Raw genomic sequence first — 25486 nt, 5'->3', positions numbered from 1 at the left:
ACTTAACAGCCTATTAATATACCGTTGCAATAGCCTACATTTACATTTTGCAATGAGAATTGAACACTGCCTCTCCATCTAGCTAACTATCTCTGTATCTATATTGTGTTTACACTTGACATTTTAATAACACTTGCTTTGTCACAATATTATTTTAGGTTAAAACACAAGGTGTTGAAAACCAGTACTTTCTGGTGGATGTAATTTTCATGGACAGATGAATCTACTCAAAGTTTTCCCAAGCTATACTAGCCTCCCTCCACAGCAACGATCTGAACCTGAATGACGCCTGGGCAGTGGTCACAGATAATGCCTCCTACTGACTGAAGGCATACAAGGAGGTTCTGAAAGGAGTGATGCCCAAGTGTCCATGTAACCTGTCTCTGCCATGTCATTTAATCTGGTGGGTGAGACCTGGCAGCACTAAAAATACTTCTCTGAAGTTGCATTAATTGTGACATGGATGAGATCTGTCTTCTTCAAGAACCCTGCCAGAAAGAGAAGACGGGTGAGCTTCCTCATTATGAAGGGGTTTGTGCAGACCAAGGCTCCTCCTGAAGCAGTGAGCTCCAGATGGAATAGCTGGTTTGGGGCAGTGAAGTACCACGCAGAGCATGTTCATCTGTGCAGAGAGTTTTTGTTGGCAGAAAAGTCATCATCCCAGGCCGTCGCAAACATCCTCGGCCAGCTGGAAACAGAGGAGAAGTTTGCTGCATTGTTGCCTAGATTCTTGCCTTACTTTTTTCCATTTATAATGAAACACTTATTAGAACTCTGTATTGAAGCACTTGCCTTGATAAAAAAAATAGTGCAATGTGTTGCATTATTACAACTGTACTGTTCTATCTTATTAAATGGTTCACTTTTTATTCATTCACATTATTAGACACTCTTTCTGATGCTAAAATTAGCATAAATTGTAAAACACAGAATTCAGAAAAATTAAAACGGGAAAAAAATGAATTTGGGAAAGCAATTAAATGGAACTCCGAAAAGTTACGCGGATTTCATAGGGCCCTATACTATAACGAACGCAAACTAAAATAAACAAATTGCAGACAGGCCATCCAGCGCATAAAGTTATACATATATGTGTAGGAGCTACTGACATTTACAAGCGAATGTGAACGAGAGACATTGTGCGAATGAACAAAGTTTTGACGAATGCCGTACTGGCTCTCCAGCAGCATGTCTACACACTGTGTCTGTGTGGAGTCTGGAGTCACTAGGGCAACGGGCCTGCCTGCTCTGCTCGGAGAAGAGGGGGGGGGGAGACCACAAAGAACAGAGAGGAGAAACAACGCAAGGAAATCAAGATAGCAGTGGCAGCTGTACAAATAACTCAACCAAAAGGCTTTGACTTCTCAAACGCTAGCACAATATGATGCCCCATCACTTTAATAATTCTTACTTAGTTGGCAAGTTAAACTTAGGGCTCATGTTAACACAGAATTCCGCGTTTTTCATGCAGGACAAAAATATAAAACTCATAAGAAATATCTTGCTATGTTTGTAAACACGGATCGAAAAAGCTTCTTATTGTAATTTCTGCTCGGCATTGAACTAATTTTGTGCTTCAGTTGCACTTCTAAACTTGGATGAGTATTCACTAACAGGCATTCTATCAGAAGACAGAGCTCTGACTGATGTTTAGCTACTTTTCTCGGTGTAGCCAGCCTATTTTTCTCTGGTAAAATGCAAGATTAACTTTAAGCAAAACATTAGGAAATGTAGCTGGCTACATTCTTCCTATGATAGGCCTTAAACCACTTAAGCTTAGGGCTTACTTTTTCGATCATTCTGTTAAAAATCGCGCAACATTTCAGCGAATATAGTATATGCATATGATTAGTATGTGTGGATAGAAAAAACTCTGACCTTTCTAAAACTGGTTAAATCACGGCTGTGACTATAACAGAACGTGCGTTTCGTCGAAAAGCCCAAGGAAAACTGATCACCAAAAAGTGGAAAATATATCAATGCGCCACTTGCATGTATTGTCTATGGCTCAGCAAATTAGATGGGGCCGAGATTACAAATCCTGCAGCTTCCACACGATGTCGCCAGTCTTGGCAATTGCCTGGCAGTTGTTCCTTGGTCAAACGAGGAAGAGAGACCCCATTCCTTCCGGTCTCCGACAGGATGTTTTGGAAGAGAGATTTCCGACCATGATTTGAAGACGTGGAGCTATTGAATACACATCGCCCGTGATCAATTTGATAGATTATTAACGTTTACTAATACCTAAAGTTGGATTACAAAAGTATTTCGAAGTGTTTTGTGAAAGTGTATCGTCGACCTTTTTAATTAAAAAAAAAAATGACGTTGCGTTTTAAAACTGTGTTTTTTTCTGGATCGCACACTTTTCATAGAGCGATATTTTGGGTATATATGGACCGATTTATTCGAAAAAAAGACCCAATAGTGATGTTTATGGGACATATAGGAGTGCCAACAAAGAAGCTCGTCAAAGGTAATGAATGTTTTATATTTTATTTCTGCGTTTTGTGTAGCGCCGGCTATGCTAATTATTTTGTTTACGTCCCCTTCAGGTATTTCGGGGTGTTGCATGCTATCAGATAATAGCTTCTCATGCTTTCGCCGAAAAGCATTTTAAAAATCTGACTTGTTGGCTAGATTCACAACGAGTGTAGCTTTAATTCAGTACCCTGCATGTGTGTTTTAATGAACATTTGAGTTTTAACGAGTGCTATTAGCATTTAGCGTAGTGCATTTGCATTTCCAGATGGCTAGATGGGACGCCTGCGTGTCGGGTGGGCTTAAGAGGTTAACATTATAAATATGACGGCCATGCATCGTCGCTATTTTTTGACGAATGTGTTGCACTAATGTAATTTATGTGAAGTAAAACTATAGTTGCAAGTCCCTGATCAGTTTATTGACGGAAAAAAACACTCTACTTTCAAAATAAAATAGCTGGAATCACCTGCCCCTGCTTTCTCCCATTGTGCTATTTACAAAACAAACACATGACTGGATGAACTGTTCTGGGGAACTACATAAGCTTCATAATGTGACAGGTGAAAGAAGAATGAGATCTGCTTAATCTTCTAACATATTCCACAAGTTGACAGCAGGTTTGGAGCGAGTTTGGAGCGAGTGGTCGCATCGGCACACAGGTAGTATAACTTTTTCATTACATTTCACTATATTTCATTATAGCACAACGGTTTGATTTGTCTAATCTTAGCAATTTCTTCTCAGCTAGCTACATAGCCCTCTTTGTATCAAAGATAATTGCGTAATTATCGTATTTCGCCATCCTAACGTAGTCTTCACTAGCCAGCTAGCTAACGTCCACTGATTAGCTGCACTGGAGAAACTATTACACTCAACTGAACGACTTGATTAGTGTAGTGTTAGCTAGCTACATAGCTGTCTTTGCTGTCGTATCTTCGTTCCAAGATAATTGTGTTGTTTAGGTTTAGAGTGTGTAGTCTTAGAGTGATTATCTTAATTTACCGAGGTTAGCTAGCCAGCTATTTGTCGTCCTTAACGTAGGAGACTCTGCTAGCTAGCCAACAGCTAGCCAACAGCTAGCCAACAGCTAGCCAACAGCTAGCCAACGTCTACCGCATTGACTCACAACCCGGTCGCATTCACAGGTAGTATCACATTTTCATTTCATTTCATTACAGTACAACGGTTTGATTTGTTTGATCGCAGCTAGCTACATAGCTAGCTACATAGCCGTCTTTGTATCAAAGATAATTGTGTAGTCTAGAGCGATTTTCTAGGTTAGCTAGCCAGCTATTGTCATTCTTTTAACGCAACGTAACGTAAACAACACTACTAGCTAGCCAGCTAGCCCCCGAATAGCAGCACTGCAGAAACTATTACACTCAACGGAACGACTTGATTAGTGTAGTGTCAACAACGCAGCCACTGCCAGCTAGCCTACTTCAGCAGTACTGTATCATTTTAATCATTTTAGTCAATAAGATTCTTGCTACGTAGCTTAACTTTCTGAACATTCGAGACGTGTAGTCCACTTGTCATTCCAATCTCCTTTGCATTAGCGTAGCCTCTTCTGTAGCCTGTCAACTATGTGTCTGTTTATCCCTGTTCTCTCCTCTCTGCACAGACCATACAAACGCTCCACACCGCGTGGCCGCGCCACCTAATCTGGTGGTCCCAGCGCGCACGACCCACGTGGAGTTCCAGGTCTCCGGTAGCCTCTGGAACTGCCGATCTGCGGTCACCAAGGCAGAGTTCATCTCAGCCTATGCCTCCCTCCAGTCCCTCGACTTCTTGGCACTAACGGAACCATGGATCACCACAGACAACACTGCTACTCCTACTGCTCGCTCTTCGTCCGCCCACGTGTTCTCGCACACCCCGAGAGCTTCTGGTCAGCGGGGTGGTGGCACCGGGATCCTCATCTCTCCCAAGTGGTCATTCTCTCTTTCTCCCCTTACCCATCTGTCTATCGCCTCCTTTGAATTTCATGCTGTCACAGTTACCAGCCCTTTCAAGCTTAACATCCTTATCATTTATCGCCCTCCAGGTTCCCTCGGAGAGTTCATCAATGAGCTTGATGCCTTGATAAGCTCCTTTCCTGAGGACGGCTCACCTCTCACAGTTCTGGGCGACTTTAACCTCCCCACGTCTACCTTTGACTCATTCCTCTCTGCCTCCTTCTTTCCACTCCTCTCCTCTTTTGACCTCACCCTCTCACCTTCCCCCCTACTCACAAGGCAGGCAATACGCTCGACCTCATCTTTACTAGATGCTGTTCTTCCACTAACCTCATTGCAACTCCCCTCCAAGTCTCCGACCACTACCTTGTATCCTTTTCCCTCTCGCTCTCATCCAACACCTCACACACTGCCCCTACTCGGATGGTATCGCGCCGTCCCAACCTTCGCTCTCTCTCCACCGCTACTCGCTCCTCTTCCATCCAATCATCTCTTCCCTCCGCTCAAACCTTCTCCAACCTATCTCCTGATTCTGCCTCCTCAACCCTCCTCTCCTCCCTCTCTGCATCCTTTGACTCTCTATGTCCCTTATCCTCCAGGCCGGCTCGGTCCTCCCCTCCCGCTCCGTGGCCCGATGACTCATTGCGAGCTCACAGAACAGGGCTCCGGGCAGCCGAGCGGAAATGGAGGAAAACTCGCCTCCCTGCGGACCTGGCATCCTTTCACTCCCTCCTCTCTACATTTTCCTCCTCTGTCTCTGCTGCTAAAGCCACTTTCTACCACGCTAAATTTCAAGCATCTGCCTCTAACCCTAGGAAGCTCTTTGCCACCTTCTCCTCCCTCCTGAATCCTCCTCCCCCCCCCCCTCCTCCCTCTCTGCATAAGACTTCGTCAACCATTTTGAAAAGAAAGTCGACGACATCCGATCCTCGTTTGCTAAGTCAAACGACACCGCTGGTTCTGCTCACACTGCCCTACCCTGTGCTCTGACCTCTTTCTCCCCTCTCTCTCCAGATGAAATCTCGCGTCTTGTGACGGCCGGCCGCCCAACAACCTGCCCGCTTGACCCTATCCCCTCCTCTCTTCTCCAGACCATTTCCGGAGACCTTCTCCCTTACCTCACCTCGCTCATCAACTCATCCCTGACCGCTGGCTACGTCCCTTCCGTCTTCAAGAGAGCGAGAGTTGCACCCCTTCTGAAAAAACCTACACTCGATCCCTCCGATGTCAACAATTACAGACCAGTATCCCTTCTTTCTTTTCTCTCCAAAACTCTTGAACGTGCCGTCCTTGGCCAGCTCTCCCGCTATCTCTCTCTGAATGACCTTCTTGATCCAAATCAGTCAGGTTTCAAGACTAGTCATTCAACTGAGACTGCTCTCCTCTGTATCACGGAGGCGCTCCGCACTGCTAAAGCTAACTCTCTCTCCTCTGCTCTCATCCTTCTAGATCTATCGGCTGCCTTCGATACTGTGAACCATCAGATCCTCCTCTCCACCCTCTCCGAGTTGGGCATCTCCGTCGCGGCCCACGCTTGGATTGCGTCCTACCTGACAGGTCGCTCCTACCAGGTGGCGTGGCGAGAATCTGTCTCCTCACCACGCGCTCTCACCACTGGTGTCCCCCAGGGCTCTGTTCTAGGCCCTCTCCTATTCTCGCTATACACCACGTCACTTGGCTCTGTCATAACCTCACATGGTCTCTCCTATCATTGCTATGCAGACGACACACAACTAATCATCTCCTTTCCCCCTTCTGATGACCAGGTGGCGAATCGCATCTCTGCATGTCTGGCAGACATATCAGTGTGGATAACGGATCACCACCTCAAGCTGAACCTCGGCAAGACGGAGCTGCTCTTCCTCCCGGGGAAGGACTGCCCGTTCCATGATCTCGCCATCACGGTTGACAACTCCATTGTGTCCTCCTCCCAGAGCGCTAAGAACCTTGGCGTGATCCTGGACAACACCCTGTCGTTCTCAACCAACATCAAGGCGGTGGCCCGTTCCTGTAGGTTCATGCTCTACAACATCCGCAGAGTACGACCCTGCCTCACACAGGAAGCGGCGCAGGTCCTAATCCAGGCACTGGTCATCTCCCGTCTGGATTACTGCAACTCGCTGTTGGCTGGGCTCCCTGCCTGTGCCATTAAACCCCTTCAACTCATCCAGAACGCCGCAGCCCGTCTGGTGTTCAACCTTCCCAAGTTCTCTCACGTCACCCCGCTCCTCCGTTCTCTCCACTGGCTTCCAGTTGAAGCTCGCATCCGCTACAAGACCATGGTGCTTGCCTACGGAGCTGTGAGGGGAACGGCACCTCAGTACCTCCAGGCTCTGATCAGGCCCTACACCCAAACAAGGGCACTGCGTTCATCCACCTCTGGCCTGCTCGCCTCCCTACCACTGAGGAAGTACAGCTCCCGCTCAGCCCAGTCAAAACTGTTCGCTGCTCTGGCCCCCCAATGGTGGAACAAACTCCCTCACAACGCCAGGACAGCGGAGTCAATCACCACCTTCCAGAGACACCTGAAACCCCACCTCTTTAAGGAAAACCTAGGATAGGATAAGTATTCCCTCTCACCCCCCCCCCTTTAAGATTTAGATAAACTATTGTAAAGTGACTGTTCCACTGGATGTCATAAGGTGAATGCACCAATTTGTAAGTCGCTCTGGATAAGAGCGTCTGCTAAATGACTTAAATGTAAATGTAATGTATTTACTTTTTTTAATAGCTACAAATATCACAATGTATTGAAAAAAATTCTAAGAAATGGTTTCAACAGTATTGACAAAATCATCCCGTAGCTATTTCATAATACCCGGGTATACGATATACAGTTGAAGTCGGAAGTTTACATACACCTTAGCCAAACACATTTAAACTCAGTTTTTCACAATTCCTGACATTTAATCCTAGTAACAATTCCCTGTCTTGGGTCAGTTAAGATCACCACTTTATTTGAAGAATGTGAAATGTCAGAATAATATTAGAGAGAATGATTTGTTTCTGCTCTTATTTCCTTCATCACATTCCCAGTTGGTCAGAAGTTTACATACACTCAATTAGTATTTGGTAGCATTGCTTTTAAATTGCTTAACTTGGGTCAAACGTTTCTGGTAGCCTTCCACAAGCCTCCCCTAATAAGTTGGGTGAATTTTGACCCACTTTTCGCACCAAACTATGTTCATCTCTAGGAGACAGAACGAGTCTCCTTCCCGAGCGGTATGACAGCTGCATGGTCCCATGGTGTTTATACTTGTGTACTATTGTTTGTACAGATGAACGTGGTACCTTCAGGCGTTTGGAAATTGCTCCCAAGGATGAACCTTGTGGAGGTCTACAATTTTTTTTCTGAAGTCTTGGCTGATTTCTTTTGATTTTCCCATGTCAAGCAAAGGGGCACTGAGTGTGAAGGTAGGCCTTGAAATACATCCACAGGTACACCTCCAATTGACACAAATTATGTATATTAGCCTATCAGAAGCTTCTAAAACCATGACATCATTTTCTGGAATTTTCAAAGTTGTTTAAAAGGCACAGTCAACTTAGTGTATTGAAACTTCTGACCAACTGGAATTGTGATACAGTGAATTATAAGTGAAATAATCTGTAAACAACTGTTGGAAAAAATGTATTGTGTCACAAAGTAGATGTCCTAACCAATTTGACAAAACTATAGTTTGTTAACAAGAAATTTGTGGAGTGGTTGGAAAAACTAGTTAATGACTCCAACCTAAGTGTGTGTAAACTTCCAACTTCAACAGTATATGGTATACCACCCAAGCCTTTAAGGTTATTGGTCTAGAGTTGAACGATCTCGGCCTACACCTCCAGGAAAAAGGTTCCTTTAAGTCTGACCAGACCACGGTGTCCACTCTCTTTCTCCCTCAATTTCTTTAAAGCCCCCCAACTCCAGCACGCAGGTTTGACTGAGATTAGACTGAGTTTGACTGAGATTAGACTGGGTTTGACTGAGATTACATAAATAGTGGAGATGCAACATGTATATTCTTACGGATTTAAAATTGTAGTATAACTATTCTTTAAAAATGTTATAACATTGTTTGAGAACGAGACAGTTCTAAGCAAGGTTGAAGGAATCCGCACGCTGAGAAATGGTACCCATATTAGCCATCCCCAGATCCCTATGAACAAAGAGCGAGTCCACAATGTAACCTAAGGGGCATTAGTCATGTAATCAAATTATTTCCCATGTAACCATCAATTCCAAGAATCTAAAAATGCATAGAGGCTCTCGTTATTCATGCATTACAGAGCCAAAAATACTAAACAAAACTGCCAATATGTTTGTTGATTTGGAGCTAAATTTAGTAACATGTTCTAATTACTGACAGCATCCTGTTGCCCTGAGCATATAACCTATAACAGAATAACAGCACACATACATGAAAGGATTTCCAGTGGTGTCATTCCGTGTAGCAAGTAGTCCACCACAAAATATTACTGTAACTGGGCGAGGTAGAGTTGAAAAAGGAAAAGTTCTGTTATTACAACCCTCAAACATTTCCTCATTCTGACCTGAAGGAGAGACAGAATAAATGCAGACCATAGATGTGTTGTCTTATCAGGGAAAAGCTCACAGTGCATTAGCTGATGTTGAAATAGAATAGAAACATGTCCTTCCAAAACTAGGTTGAAGTTGCCTCATCCTTCCCTCTGTCTAAATCAAAAGCATTGTGTTCTGAAAGATTCAGGAATAGCTTGCTTAAGAAGACAGCAAATATCACTATGTAGCAAGCTGAGGAAAACACAAACACATTTTGGCGTCAAAAGTGTAGACCTGATTTGCATAGGGTTCTTGTGGCTCAGATTACACTCTAGTACGTTTGTAATGCATTGGCTGGTGTAGGGTGAAGTTGCCCCAAGACGGTGATCTTGGGTCCGTTTTTCATTGTCCTCACTAAGGATTGGGGGAGGGGAAGCTGATCCTAGATCTATACCTGGGGGAAACTTCACCCTGGAATTGCTTTAGCTGAAAGGTACGCCCCTCATACGTTCCACAGAGAGGGACCTGGTGTTCCACCGCCACCTGAGGCTCCTTGACCCCCTGACTTCCTCACCCCTGGTGTGCTCACTAGTGTTTCATCACCAGTGTTTCGCCCCGGGCTAAAAAAAGAATATTGGCGCAAGCCACCCAGATAGCATATGAACACGTCATAAGCCATGGCAAAATGCTTAGAATTCAAGTAAATTAGCTTTAAAATAGCAACATTTTCTCTCGGCCTCATGGAAAAGAATGTGTAGAAAATAATGAGATTAGCTATAAAACTGCACATTTATCCCTCTGCCCCATGGCAAAATGTGTAGGGGCCTCGCAGAACTGCGCAACACCACAGGTTGATTCTCGAGGAGGGGTGAGTGTTGAAGAGGAGGGGTGAAACTTGACTGGTGCAGGGGTGAGACTTGACTTGGTGAGATCTGAGGAGAAGGAATGATGAAGTTCCTTATTGTCACGATCGTCGTATGAAGCGGACCACAGCGCAGCGTAGTGTAAATCCACATTTAATAAATGACAACAAACACCAAGTAAACTGTACAAAACCAAATAAACAAATAACGACCATGAAGCTATCCTAAGAACTGTGCTGACACAAGCAACTAACATAGACACATACAAAGCAAACTATGGTCAGGGTGTGACAGTACCCCCCCCCCCAAGGTGCGGACTCTGGCCGCAAAACCTGAACCTGTTGGGGAGGGTCTGGGTGGGCATCTGTCCGCGGTGGCGGCTCTGGCACTGGACATGGTCCCCACTTCACCATAGTCTTAGTCCACTTTAGTAGCGTCCTTTGAGCGGCGACCCTCTCCGCCGACCAAGGACTGGCAACCCTACTAAAGGACCCCACTGGACTGAGGGGTAGCTCAGGGCTGAGGGGCAGCTCAGGACTGAGGGGCAGCTTAGCACTGAGGGGAAGCTCAGGACTGAGGGGCAGCTCCGAACTGAGGGTCAGCTCCGGACTGAGGGGCAGCTCCGGACTGAGGGGCGGAGGCTCTGGCGCCTCTGGACTGAGGGGCTCCGGCAGCGCCGGACAGGCGGGAGGCTCCGGCAGCGCCGGACAGGAGGGAGGCTCTGGCAGCGCTGGAGAGGCGGGAGCACCGGTAGGGATGAGACGGAGAGACAGCCTGGTGCGGGGGGCTGCCACTGGAGGGCTGGTGCATGGAGGTGGTACTGGATAGACCGGACCGTGCAGGCGCACTGGAGCTCTTGAGCACCGAGCCTGCCCAACCTTACCTGGTTGACTGCTCCCGGTCGCCCTGCCAGTGCGGCGAGGTGGAATAGCCCGCACTGGGCTGTGCTGGCGAACCGGGGACACCATGCGTAAGGCTGGTGCCATGTACGCCGGCCCAAGGAGTGCGTACTGGAGACCAGATGCGTAGAGCCGGCTTCATGGCACCTGGCTCGATGCCCACTCTAGCCCAGCCGATGCGAGGAGCTGGTATGTACCGCACCGGGCTATGCACCCGCACTGGGGACACCGTGCGCTCCACAGCATAACACGGTGCCTGCCCGGTCTCTCTCGCCCTCCGGTAAGCACAGGAAGTTGGCGCAGGTCTCCTACCTGGCTTCGCCACACTCACTGTGTGCCCCCCCCTCAATACATTTTTGGGGCTGACTCTCGGGCTTCCATCCGCGCCGCCGTGCTGCCTCCTCATACCAGCACCTCTCCGCCTTCGCTGCCTCCAGCTCTTCCTTGCGGCGGCGATAATCTCCTGGCTGTGCCCAGGGTCCTTTACCGTCCAACTCGTCCTCCCATGTCCATTCCTCCTTGCGCTGCTCCTGCTGCCGCTGCCTGTCACCACGCTACTTGGTCCTTGGTTGGTGGGTGATTCTGTCACGATCGTTGTATGAAGCGGACCAAAGAGCAGCGTGGTGTGAATGCATCATTTAATATATGACAACAAACACGAAGTAAAATGTACAAAAACAAATAAACAAATAACGACTGTGAAGCTATCCTAAAAACTGTGCTTACACAAGCAACTAACATAGACACATACAAAGCAAACTATGGTCAGGGTGTGACACTTAAATGTATTCCATACCAGTGATTGGTGCTACAGTTCTCCAGTGAACAGCCCACTGTCCTGAGTGCACCGTGTTTCTTGCGCAGGCAGGTTTGGCTGCCACGGTGGCCCAGAGTTAAATAACCTTTAGAACGGTGTTGTACCCGGACAGATAATATATTTAACAGAGGAAAATGCAAATGCTCATAACAAAACTTTATTGAAAGTATGTTTGGTAGAAAAACTATGAAATAATAACACCGATAAGATTAAAAGGGCTAAAGTGGTCCCTTCTGCGTGTTCCCAAAGGTCAGCCCAGATTGGAGGGTCAAGGCTGGAGAGGAGCTATGATAGCTAGGAGCTATTATTTAAAGCTGTACAGATTTAAATCGGTTGGCAGTCTGCACTGTTTGTCAGTCCACTTATATTTGGATGGATACCAATAGATTTGAGTCCCTCCGCAAAAGTTTTAATGGTAGAGGATTTAAAAAGAGTCGCACTAAATCCACATTAAAACTGGAGAATCAGCTTTCGTCATCAAAAGGGATTTGATGCGTTTACTCTAAATCTCAGATCACAGAATATTCTGTAGAGCTATCAACAACAACAAAAAACGCATTACAACAGAATAAGATAACATCTTCGGCAATTCTGCTGAACACGGCAGAACATAATTATAGTATGTTGAACCCGTTCCAAAGTGAACCTGGGGCTTTCCCATCGGGACCTGATATGTATTAAAATGGGCTTTCTCATCCTACACAGTTACAAACAACAACTGCATTCAGAATATAAAGTAACAGAACAGCCTACCAGTTGTAGCCTATCCTTCACCTTTAACTTTTAATTCCATCTTTTTAACTCCATCTTCCTCCACTGATGAGATATCTCCTAACTTGACTGTAGCCTGTATGACTGAAGCCTATTGCCGCTTTGATGACTTATGATTGGCCAACAACAAGCACTCTCGTGAACAGCAAAGTACAGCAGCAGAAACTATAACATGTCTCTCTCTACTGCAGCAGTCACATTCGGAGCTGTATGGGTCCATCCGGACACGTCGGTAAAAATGACATATATCCAAGACCCGTGACAATCATATCAGATGCGACCCAGACCCATGACATCATTCTGAATTCTGGATCCAGACCCGCTCGGGTCCCGGGTTGGGTCTCTGGTATTCGGGTACAGGTGGATCCGTGAAGACCTCTACTTTACAGTCGTGGCCAAAAGTTTTGGGAATAACACAAATATTAATTTCAACAAAGTTTGCTGCTTCAGTGTCTTTGGATATTTTTGTCAGATGCTACTATGGAATACTGAAGTATAATTATGAGCATTTCATAAGTGTCAACGGCTTTTATTGACAATTACATGAAGTTGATGAAAAAGAGTCAATATTTGCAGCGTTGACCCTTCTTATTCAAGACCTCTGCAATCCGCCCTGGCATGCTGTCAATGAACTTCTGGGCCACATTCTGACTGATAGCAGCCCATTCTTGCATAATCAATGCTTGGAGTTTGTCAGAATTTGATGGTTTTTGCTTGTCCACCTGCCTCTTGAAGATTGACCACAAGTTCTCAATGGGATTAAGGTCTGGGGAGTTTCCTGGCCATTAACCCAAAATATTGATGTTTTGTTCCCCGAGCCACTTCGTTATCACTTTTGCCTTATGGCAAGGTGCCCACCATGCTGGAAAAGGCATTATTTGTCACCAAACTGTTCGTGGATGGTTGGGAGAAGTTGCGCTCGGAGGATGTGTTGGCAAAATTGTGAGTGAGCCCACTCCCTTGGCTGAGAAGCAACCCCATATATGAATGGTCTCAGGATGCTTTACTGTTGACATGACACAGGACTGATGGTAGTGCTCACCTTGTCTTCTCCGGACAAGCTTTTTTTCTGGATGCCCCAAACAATCGGAAAGGGGATTCATCAGAGAAAATGACTTTACCACAGTCCTCAGCAGTCCAATCCCTGTACCTTTTGCAGAATATCAGTCTATCCCTGATGTTTTTCCTGGAAAGAAGTGGCTTCTTTGCTGCCCTTCTTGACACCAGGCCATCCTCCAAAAGTCTTCGCCTCACTGTGCATGCTGATGCACTCACACCTACCTGCTGCCATTCCTGAGCAAGCTCTGTACAGGTGGTGCCCAGGTCCCGCAGCTGAATCAACTTTAGAAGATGGTCCTGGCACTTGCTGGACTTTCTTGGGCGTCCTGAAGCCTTCTTCACAACAATTGAACCGCTCTCCTTGAAGTTCTTGATGATCCGATAAATGGTTGATTTAGGTGCAATCTTACTGGCAGCAATATCCTTGCCCGTGAAGCCCTTTTTGTGCAAAGCAATGATGACGACATTTGTTTCTTTGCAGGTAACCATGGTTGACAGAGAAAGAACAATGATTCCAAGCACCACCCTCCCTTTGAAGCTTCCAGTCTGTTATTCAAACTTAAATCAGCATGACAAAGTGATCTCCAGCCTTGTCCTCGTCAACACTCTCTCGTCAACACACCTGTGTTAATGAGAGAATCACTGACATGAAGTCAGCTGGTCCTTTTGTGGCAGGGCTGAAATGCAGTGGAAATGTTTTGGGGGGTTTCAGTTCATTTGCATGGCAAAGAGGGACTTGCACTCTTCATAACATTCTGGAGTATATGCAAATTGCCATCATACAAACGGAGGCAGCAGAAAAATGTATATTTGTGTCATTCTCAAAACCTTTGGCCACGACTGTAGACTGCAGTTGAATGAAGGTTCTGTGTATATCGTATCCTCCACGTTCCGGCCCATTCTTTCCTGACAGGAGGAAAGAACTGGACATTCCACACAAGCTTCATGAAGAGGTCCTGGGCTGATAACATGGAGGTGAGCGGAGACATGTTCATTTACCATTAAACAGCCTGGAGTTCTGGCTCTGGGGTGACATTTCCTATAGGTACATATCTAGGGTCAGTACATACTGTATCTAGAGTGAGGAAAATGTGAAACTGACCAAAGATCACCATCTAGAGGCAACTTCACCCTTCTCCAGGAGTTCTGCATCAGACTTCCGCTAGATAAGTTGAATCTTAACTTCCACAAATGTTTTTACTAAATGTTTATACTTTAAAAAAAATACATATTTAACCAATTCAGTTCAGAACAAATTCTTATTTTCAATGACGGCCTATGAACAGTGGGTTAACTGCCTGTTCAGGGGCAGAAGGACAGATTTGTACCTTGTCAGCTCAGGGGTTTGAACTTGCAACCTTCCGGTTACTAGTCCAACGCTCTAACCACTAGGCTACCCTGCCACCCCAACAACACATGACTAATTGAAAACTCAGTTAGGATTCTCCCCATCGTGATGAAAATGGCATGATTGCATAGCAGGTAGAGCTGTTTGAGGACTAAACCGATAGTCCCAGATCTGGTCCCAGATCTGTTTGTTCTTGCTAACTCCATTGATGACATTGTTTTACATTACAGTTCCATGGAGAGTTGGCAAGAGAGCAGAAACAGACTGGCACCCAGACTAGAACACATAGGGACATGAATCCCCCTGTGCTGACTGCTCTGAAATGGAGGGAGTGTTGGGATGGTCAGTGAGAAATGGACAGATCACTCTGGCCCAGACTTCCTTCCGCCGGGCCTTTCTGCTCCAGGCCACCTGCTGTGGCTTTCACTGAGAGGACCGCAGGCAGGCAGAAACACGCGCACGCACAAAAACGCATGCTCAAAGTCTACACACAAGCGCACGTGCACACACAAATTAGTGTGCGCACTAAGGAAACTCACTGATGAATACACACATTCAGTACAGCCAAGAGGCCATCTCAATGACACCTCTATGTGCTCTTCCTACCAAGGACAGAGAGTGAGAGCGAGGGAGAGAGAGAGAAGGAATAGGACACAAACAAACAGACAAACTGGTTAGCTGATGGATATCAGTCAACCTTGTTGTTCTGGGTCATGGCTACTGTTACCAAACAAGGTAACTTAGACATAAAGCTGATGCCTGACAATAATGAATGGTGCAGGTGAAATTACATAATGTACACTAAATATCAGTCAGTGACAAATGGGAACATTGATTGACACTAGGGCTGTGGTGGTTACGACATTATGTCAGCCAGTGATTGTCATGCAAATAAACTGCCGGTCTCGCGGTAATTGACCGTTAATTAACAAACACATTTAGCATCTCCTGGCTTCCACGCATAGCTTACAAGCCACTGATACAGACCTTTGGAACATCTACATTTTAAAAATTCGAATAAATCCATTTAATATAGCCTACACATTCGCAATAAGTCCATTATTTATTTTAGACAGGTCTAAAGAAACATGACATGAAGAAAATGTAGTCTATTTCAGAAGAACATACTCTTGTTAAGGAGTTGTCCTTATGTTAGACCCTGATATGGCTATGCCATATGCCATATGGCTGTTGATGTTTAATACATTCTAAGGCTACATGATGAGACTTTAACAATGATATGAAAAAAAGTTGCAATCTGCACACACTTCATCAGCCTCTCATCATTTTGACAAGCACTTGATAATATTCTCATCAGGACTCGAATTTCCCGGCGGCATCCCACTTGTGTGGCTGTAATGCCCCCTAAAAAAAATCCAAGCCTTTTGAGGCCAAAGTGGCCGTTGTGCCCTTGGGCTGAATATAATAGGCTAATTATAATTCCCTTCTCCCAGCTGCCGTGCTCCGAAGCACCTCTCACTCACATGGCTCTCTCAGATGTCGCCAATGCCCGTCACATGATCGGGTTCTTCTCGCAGGAATTTCAGCTAAGAAGTAGGCTACAAGTGAATGAAGACAGAAACATCGGGGACGCAACCGCTCGAGTCCCCCTTATCGAATTCCTAGGTGCATATTGAAGATAGAACTGTCCACATTTAGCCTACTTTTCTTCAGCCAACATGATAGAGTAAGTAGGCCTAACGAACAGCAAAAGCACTAGCCTATGTCAATCTACTATCCACCATAGTACATACGTTGACCTATTCTATTGTTTAACTTGTCCTCCTGTGCGAGAAATAAATATTCGAAACATACTCTGCTACAGTTGTGGGATGCAATAGATCCCAAATTAATACGACCACCCAGCATTAAAAAAAAGCAATTTAAAAGAAATGAGGCTGAACATTGAGCTTAAAAATGTTGATAAAATGTTAGGCAATTTTTTCACATTATAAGCGCAGCAATGAGCACATTGAGTAGGCTATAAGCGCGAATGTTCCAAATTGCAATCAATTAGCGGGAAAATCATCTTTCCCAAACATGAAACTCACGTGCAGCTATGTATGCCAGTTAGGCTCTACGCCGGTTATAAAGCAGGTTAATGTGCTTAATTGTAAGTAAATTTTAAGTTAATTGGCGAACATATACTGTGACGTTGGATTCAGACCCCTTGACTTTTTCCACATCTTGTTAGGTTACAACCTTATTCTAAAATATATTACATTATTTCCCCCCCTCAATCTACACACATTACCCCATAATGACAAAGCAAAAACAGGTTTAGAAATGTTTGCTTTTTATTTTTATTTTTTTTCAGACCCTTTACTCAGTACATTGTTGGAGCACTTTTCTTTGGCAGCAATTACAGCCAAATCTTCTTGGGTATGACGCTATAAGCTTGTCGCACCTGTATTTGGTGAGTTTCTCCCATTCTTCCCTGCAGATCCTCTCAAGCTCTGTCAGGTTGGATGGGGAGTGTTGCTGCACAGCTATTTTCAGTTCTCTCCAGAGATGTTCAATCAGGTTCAAATCAAGGCTCTGGCTAGGCCACTCAAGGACATTGAGAGACTTGTCCCGAAGCCACTCCTCGTCTTGGCTGTGTGCTTAGGGTCGTTGTGCTGTTGGAAGGGGAACCTTCGCCCCAGTCTTGAGGTCCTGAGGGCTCTGGAGCAGGTTTTCATCAAGGATCTCTCTGTACTACTCTGTTCATCTTTGCCTCAATTCTGACTAGTCTCCCAGTACCTGCCCCTGAAAAACATCCCCACAGCATGATGCTGCCACCACCATACTTCACTGTAGGGATAGTGCAAGGTTTCCTCCAGATGTGACGCTTGGCATTAAGGCCAAAGAGTGTCATCTTGGTTTCATCAGACCAGAGAACCTTGTCTGTAGGTGTCTCTTGGCAAACTCCAAGTGGGCTGTCATGTGCCTTTTACTGAGGAGTGGCTTCCATCTGGCCACTTTACCATAAAGGCCTAATTGGTGGAGTGCTGCAGAGATGGTTGTCTTTCTGGAAGGCTCTCCCATCTCCACAGAGGAACTCTGGAGCTCTGTCAGAGTGACTACCGGGTTCTTGGTCACCTCCCTGACCAAGGCCCTTCTCTCCTGACTGCTCAGTTTAGCTGAGGTGTGATGGAGGAGGTGTGATGGTGTTTTGCTGGTGACAGTGTAGGTGATTTATTTAGAATTCAAGGCACACTTAACCAGCATGGCTACCACAGCATTATGCAGCGATACCCCATCCCATCTGGTTTGCGTTTAGTCCCACTATAATTTGTTTTTCAACAGGACAATGACCCAACACACCTCCAGGCTGTGTAAGGGCTATTTGACTAAGAATGAGTGTGATGGAGTGCTGCCTCAGATGACCTGGCCTTCACAATCAACCAACCTCAACCCAATTGAGATGGTTTGGGATGAGTTGGACCGCAGAGTGAAGGATAAGCAGCCAACAAGTGTTCAGCATATGTGGGAACTCCTTCAAGACTGTTGGAAAAGCATTCCAGGTGAAGCTGGTTGAGAGAATGCCAAGAGTGTGCAAAGCTGTCATCAAGGCAAAGGGTGGCTACTTTGAATAATCTAAAATGTAAAGTATATTTTTATTTGTTTAACACTTTTTTGGTAACTACATAATTCCATGGGTGTTATTTCCTCGTGATGATAACTTCACTATTATTCTACAATGTAGAAAAAATAAAAAATAAAGAAAAACCCTTGAATGAGTAGGTGTCCAAACTTTTGACTGGTACTGTATATAAATAAGGTATTTCTATGTCTAAAAACCCGTTTTCACTTTGTCATTTTGGGGTATTTTGATTAGATTGCTGAGGATATTTTTAGTTATTTAATCCATTTTAGAATAAGGCTATAATATAACAAAATTTGGAAAAGTCAACGGGTCTGAATACTTTCCGAAGGCACTGTAGGCCTATGGGCTAGGATACAAGGTGTGCGACTATGATTTGAAAATGGCGACAAAAAAAGGTTTGCACTGTTTCTTGCCTGAATGCACAAGCTGGGCATCATTAATAAGTCATAATACATCATTCACAAGTGATCGGCTAATATTGTCACCCATCAGACTATTCTTAACCTCCCTAGGGTACCTGACCAACATCCAGTGAGATTGAAGAGCGCCAAATTCAAATACAGAAATACTCATTATAAAAATTCAGAAAAGACAACTATTTTAAATAGGTTTAAAGATTAACTTCTTGTGAATCCAACCAGTGTCAGATTTCAAAAATGCTTTACGGCGGAAGCATACCTTACAATTATTTGAGAACATAGCCCAGCAGACAAATCATTACAAACAGTAACCAGCCAAGTAGAAGTGTTACACAAGTCAGAAATAGAGATAAAATGAATCACTTACCTTTGATGATCTTCATATGTTTGCACTCAGAAGACATTCATTTATTCAATAAATGTTCCTTTTGTTCGATAAAGTCTCTCTTTATATCCGAAAACCTCCGGTTTGTTCATATGTTTTCTTCAGTATTCCACAGGCTCAAACGCAGTCACAACATGCAGACAAAAAATCCAAATGATATCCGTAAAGTTCATAGAAACATGTCAAACGATGTTTATATTCAAACCTCAGGTTGTTTTTAGCCTATTAATCGATAATATTTCAACCAGACAATAACGTTGTCAATATAAAAGGTAAACAAGAAAGGCACTCTCTCGGTCGTGCGCATGAAAAAGCTGTGTCACGGCAGGGTCCACTCATTCAGACTGCTCTTACTCCCTCATTTTTCAGAATACAAGCCTGGAACAATTTCTAAAGACTGTTGACATCTAGTGGAAGGCATAGGAACTGCAATTTGAGTCCTAATGGATACTCAATGGATACTGTAATGGCATTGAATAGAAAATGACAACAACAAAAAATCCTACTTTCTGAATGAATTTTTCCCAGGTTTTCACCTGACAAATCAGTTCTGTTATACTCAGACATTATTTTAAGTTTTGGAAACTTTAGAGTGTTTTCTATCCAAATCTACTAATTATATGCATATCCTATCTTCTGGGCCTATGTAGATGGCAGTTTAATTTGGGCATGCTTTTCATCCAAAATGTCAAATGCTGCTACACTAGAGAAGTTAATTTAATGTTGTATTTACATATACTAAATAATATGTGTATCAGTTTTGATTTAAAATGGACCATTATCATGCACCTGCCTCAGAACAAGGGCATTAGAAAAAAATACATGTCATCTATGCACTTAACTAGAGAATGGAGGACACTTTTCCCATGGTTAATTTTCATGCCTGCCATGTAAGCTATACTCCTGCTGTAAAGCAAAGCAATGTTCATAATATTAGGAAAGTTCATAATATAGTAGGCCTAGGATGTCAGTGTGATTAGAGGGACAATCGAGTACTGAGTACCAGGCAGTTAGCAAGTTTGGTAGGCTACTAATGACCATCCGCAGCATCAACACATGGGGAAGCCTAATTACCCTGACTAAGCGGTCACGTGAAATTTGACTAGCACCATGACTCGTGACCGCACGGTCACCGTAACAGCCCTAATTGACACAATAGCTTTGTTTCTATTAACTTGTCCAGGGATTTCTTGTTTCCATTTAGAATGCTTAGAAAATAGATGCCACAATTGCCTGCTGGGGTGCGTTTCCATTAAACTGTCGTGTCGATGAAAACAGCTGGATGTCACACCAAAAAAAAAACAGTGTTGAATAAAAATGTAGTGGTTGAAGTGTTTTCATTACCCATTTAGGCAAATTTCACATTAATAAATTCTCGACTGTATGTATGCTATCCCTCCGATCATGTCTCAGGTAGCCTGCGAAAGCAAGCACCTATAGAATGCAATAATTGACTATTATTTGCGATACTCAAATAATTCTCAAGTGCCAACGTATCGCCAAAGTCCCTGCAATGGTGAAACTTGCACTCCTGTAGATCAGAAATAATTGGATGGTGAAACTTATTCAGACACTCTTCAGTCAGGACAATCCTTGTCCTGCAAATATACATGTTTTTTTGTTACATTTTATTTTGCTAGCAGTGGTCATTCAGAATAAAATGTGGAGTGTAGCTTATAGTTAAGTGATTACATCACGTGTCCCGCTTACCTTCAAAAGTATTCAACGCTCATAATTTATTCGAAAAACAGCATTCCCATCATCATTTGTCGCAATAAATAAAGTTAGACAAAAATAGATTATCCAACACTGTCGAACGGAAAAGATTGTCGATCTTTAGAAAATGTATCCTATATCTGCCTTTTCCATTACACGTCAATAAGAGATGGTTCTCCTTGCGTGATTTATATGGCGACAATGCTTTGATCAAATAAACCTGGGTCAACGGAAACGTGCCCACTGTAACCAAGGAGAACCATCTCTTATGTTTGAATGAATGAAGAAGGAGCATGATGGGGGAAGTTTCCACGGCAACCAGGGGTATGGGAGTAGCCCCGCCTTCTGGACGGACAGCTGTTAGCAGCTGTCACCATGGCTGTAGACAGGGAGGGTCCTTAGAGCTTACCATGCTTTAAATCTCCAACAGATGCTGCGTCTTCCTCCGCATTCCTCCAATGCTAAGGCTTAAACTGGCCACTGGAAACTGCAGTCTTACAATATCAAACAATAAATATTTTAAAAGTATGGAAGTTGGAACATCACTTTACATTGGTGACTTATTCTATCAGCATAATTACAGGATTCGGCCTTAATGTAGTCTCTTACATGGCATGCAAGACAAGGCCAAACATGAATTTGAAATGAAGAGGTAGTATACGTGTTGCCATGATTATTAAGGATGCAAGTATAGTGTGTGTTATGATGTTCAAAAACCACGTAGCCTACTATTAGAATTAGAACATCTCTCCACCTTTGGAGCTGTGCAAGGCTGCCAGCATCACAGAATACCTGGCTGCGTCTGCCAATACAGTAGTCAATCTTGAGTGTGTAGGAGCTATTTTAGGAGCAGGTGACCACACACCTTCCATTTGTTTTTACAGTAACAGCCAGAGAAAAACTATGTTCATAAACTCAATCTGGAGTGCCAGAGTGCGTTCTGGGCATTCGTAAATTCAGGTAGTTGTCAGATTGTCTGTTCGTAAATTCAGAGCATTCCGCTCTCTGAACGCACAGTGGTTTTGTCAGAGCGTTCTGACTTCACAACCGCAGTCAAGCCCCCAAGCTAACTGGCTAGCTACTTCCAGACACAAATGAGAGAACACCTCACTGACCATTTTACTTGCCCTAGTAGAGCTGGTTAGGCTGTTTTTATGTTATCCAGAGCATTGGTTACTCAAACTGTGCTGCTGGCAACAATTTAATTACGCTTTTTTTGCTGACATTTACTAACACAGGTCATATTTAATGGGTGTTGAGCATTCGTAAATTCATCAGTTCTTCTGCGCTCTGCCACAGCCAGATGAGAGTGCTCTGAAATCAGACTAGATAGCCAGAGCGAATTTACAAACACACCCGAACCTCTAAACCACTTACTAAGCTATGAATGACGTGAATAATCAAGTCAATAAACGTTGGGTAGTTAAATAGAATAAAGTAAATATACTGGCAAGTTTGATGTATTAGTAGCCAACTAAAGTTACAGGAGGTAGCTAACACACCTGGGTACATATTGCTGTAATGATATGCTATGCTGTTCATAAGGACAGCGTAGCTAACAAATTGTCAGCCAACCTAATGTGTAAAGTAATTTATTTGAAAAGTCATTACTTTATTACATTGCTCAACCTTTTAACATTTGTCAACAAATTTGTATCCACTCTCGTCGGAATGTGGCTGCATATTTCTCCACTATTTTCTTCAAATCCAAAAACGTGAAATAGTGTCCCATTGCTTGTATACTTCTTATTTTGACTAATGTAGTACGACATCCGGGAACTTTTGGCATACTAACTATATCCATACTACGTCTAATAAGCATACCACATGCTCAAGTTGTGTCACAAATAGTATGGTTAGTATGAGTATTCGAACCCAGCTTGTGTTCAGTCACACCAATGTACACAATTGTAGCTTGACGTCACTTACTGGCTGCATGGTATTGAAGTAGGGATGGTAAGATTAAGCTACATCCTATGCTACTTCCTTCAGCAATAAGCTCCCTGATGTAAAGAGGAGTTCCCCCAATATCCTTGGTTCCACACTCCACAATTATCTCTATGTTATATGTAGCTACGACAGACAGACACTACCATTGGCCTGGCATCGCCAAGGGTTCAGGGTCATATTCAATAGAGTAAAACGTAGCAACTGAAAAATATAGTAGCTTATTGAAGTTCAGGTAGTCCGTCCCTATTTCAGTCAAATTTCTTTCATTGGTGTCTAATATACATACGGCCCAGCTCTCCCATCTCCCAGCTGGAACAGTTTATTAAAAGCTCATAGAAGGCAAGCCCACTCAGTGTTATTCACATGCTATTCACAACTCTTCAATACTTCTGTCCCAGATCCAGCTGACGTTCTCGCTGTAAGGCACTGGCGTGGGTGTGAAATGTCCTCATTCCCACTGACAGTGACAGTCTCTAGAGAATCAGACCCATGTCTCTCAAGTCATGACCTACTGTATGTGACTGATGTTCTCGTCCTTCTATCACAGTGGCTTCTCAATCAGTTTGGTTGTAAATCTTTTGTAAGGCATTTGTTATTACTGTGCGGTTACCATGTTGTGCCTTAGTAGGTAACCTATATACCGGGTCATTTCTGTACTATAACATTAAATGCAACCAATATCACAGAGCAACACACAGTGAATGCTAGTGGACGTTAAGCTAATGTTGGTTCCTCCAAGAGGGTGCATCAGTGTCTTCATGAATAGGTTCTAGCCTACGGGGTCACATTTGGGGCTTTGGTAATGTCTAGGTTGCTCTGAATCCTGAGGACGAGAGTAGACATAACAATGCTTAAAGGCCTTGGACCTTTCAGACATAGTATTTTATCCCTGCAACGATAGTCAGTCAGTAGTTCTCTCCATTGAACTGACATCGCTCCAAACATCTGTTGGTTTATTTGGACGTTTTACAAGCTCAAGCATATGCCTCAGATATTTTTAACATAGGGTGGTGTGGAGTTGGTATTCTTTTAAGAGGTAGTACTCTATCCCCTTCTACCAATTGAACCTCCGTATTTGCATTCTGGGATGACTAGTGTGGGCCTATGCCGAAATTGAATTTGAGGTTAATTCATTTCTTCACTCGCATTACTGGAAATCGTGTAGGAATGGACTACGTGTAGCTTGCAGATGCACATCTTCAATTTACCAATCACATTCCGTACAGTTGCTTTAATTTAATTACCTGTCAGCAATCTTCAGGACAATCAAGATTAGGATTTGTTACATTTGAACATGGCCATGCGGTGACAAGAGTCCAGACAATGCTACATTGTTGCTTCTTCAGCTAACTGTTCCATGTGTTCGGTATTGGAGCAGTCGTCTCGAAATATCGGACACTTGTCGTCTGGACTAAACAGTGATTGCCATCGAGAAACGATTGTCGGGGTTTGAGAAAGGGGTGCAGACTTTACGGAAACTCAAGCCATAGCCTACAAATACAACTTAAATTACAGGCTCAGACCAGAGATAGCCTTATTGTGAACTACACTTAGGCCTGTGAAGCGTATCTCCAAAAACGAATTGGAACTTATCACACTAAGATTGTCATGTAACTTTAATAATAGGCTATTGACCGCTATTCGTAGGGGTCAGAAAAACGATGTGCAGACAATGCCTTGAAAAATCGACCATAGAGGGCTGGTAGGCCTACCGTGACTATTGGATCGTCAACTTGTTTTTTGTTTTTTTATCATGATAAACAATCTTACCTTTTAGAAATCCACGCTCTTGTGCCACATGCGCCTGTGTTTGTATTTCCAATTTATTTCTGGGTTCGACGCAAAATCAGCTAGTATTCCAACATGGAAATCACAGTCGCCCCCATCCCGACTCCCTGCAACAAATCATCAGCCTTTCTCAATCGTTTTTGTGCTCGGTGAATGAAAAAAAAACAAGGAATTTAAATCAAAGCCAGACGAATGTTGAAGAAAATAAATTATGAAAAGGGGCTGACACAGACAGAAATTCAATGCATAAAACCCCAGCGAAATCTGTCCAGCGACATGATGACAAAAGAAGTCGTCAAAAGTAACCCAGTTCCTGTAGATACACTTCCTACCTCTAAACTTACGCCAGCCCGCATCCACCCCCACTACAACATGGCCGACCTGACTCCAGGGAATGACGCCGTAGCTGGAGATACCAACCCTACAGACCGGTGTCGAGATGGTAGGATGATCATCACAGGATGATCACCCCCTCCCCACCCCCTTGAATAAGAAAAATATATATATATACATTGAAAGGGAGAAGTCATTGTCATTTGAACCAGAAATGCGTCTGTGTACGGTGTGTGTGGTTTCATGTGATTTGTTTATGAAAGATGAATACAATTATATCTCTCCAAAACTGGTGCTATATCGCCTCCTACTGGCAGTAGCCTAATATCGGATTATCCCTTGTTTGATCTGCCTTTTTATACTGTTTGAGTGGGGAAGAGGTTAGTTACATATTTTGCTACAAGGGCCAAGGACCAATCTTCTCAAAATCCACCGGGCTCCCCATTGATTCTCCCTGTCTGCTCCTGTTGAGCCATTTAGGCCTAATACATTATTTTATTTTTAAATCCATGTGAACAACGGAGCTACAAAAGTAGCAGACTCTGGCAACACTTTAAATAGAGTGACCTACTCCTGTAATTACAGTGTAACTGGTATTGTAAT

General features: G+C 43.9%; 1 protein-coding gene across 1 annotated transcript in view; it reads right to left on the bottom strand.

Moving 5' to 3' along the window:
• Window positions 1–24935, bottom strand: part of LOC123991082 (tyrosine-protein kinase Yes) — a 59035-nt gene extending 34100 nt beyond the window's left edge. The window contains exon 1 of the mRNA XM_046292268.1: window positions 24533–24935. The gene's annotated coding sequence lies outside the window, so the exon portion shown is untranslated. The remainder of the gene's footprint in view (window positions 1–24532) is intronic.
• Between the last annotated feature and the right edge of the window lie 551 nt (window positions 24936–25486).

The sequence above is a fragment of the Oncorhynchus gorbuscha genome, linkage group LG12 (genome assembly GCF_021184085.1).
Source record: "Oncorhynchus gorbuscha isolate QuinsamMale2020 ecotype Even-year linkage group LG12, OgorEven_v1.0, whole genome shotgun sequence".
NCBI classification, from domain to species: Eukaryota; Metazoa; Chordata; class Actinopteri; order Salmoniformes; family Salmonidae; genus Oncorhynchus; species Oncorhynchus gorbuscha.
This window is presented reverse-complemented; position numbering and strand designations above follow the sequence as displayed.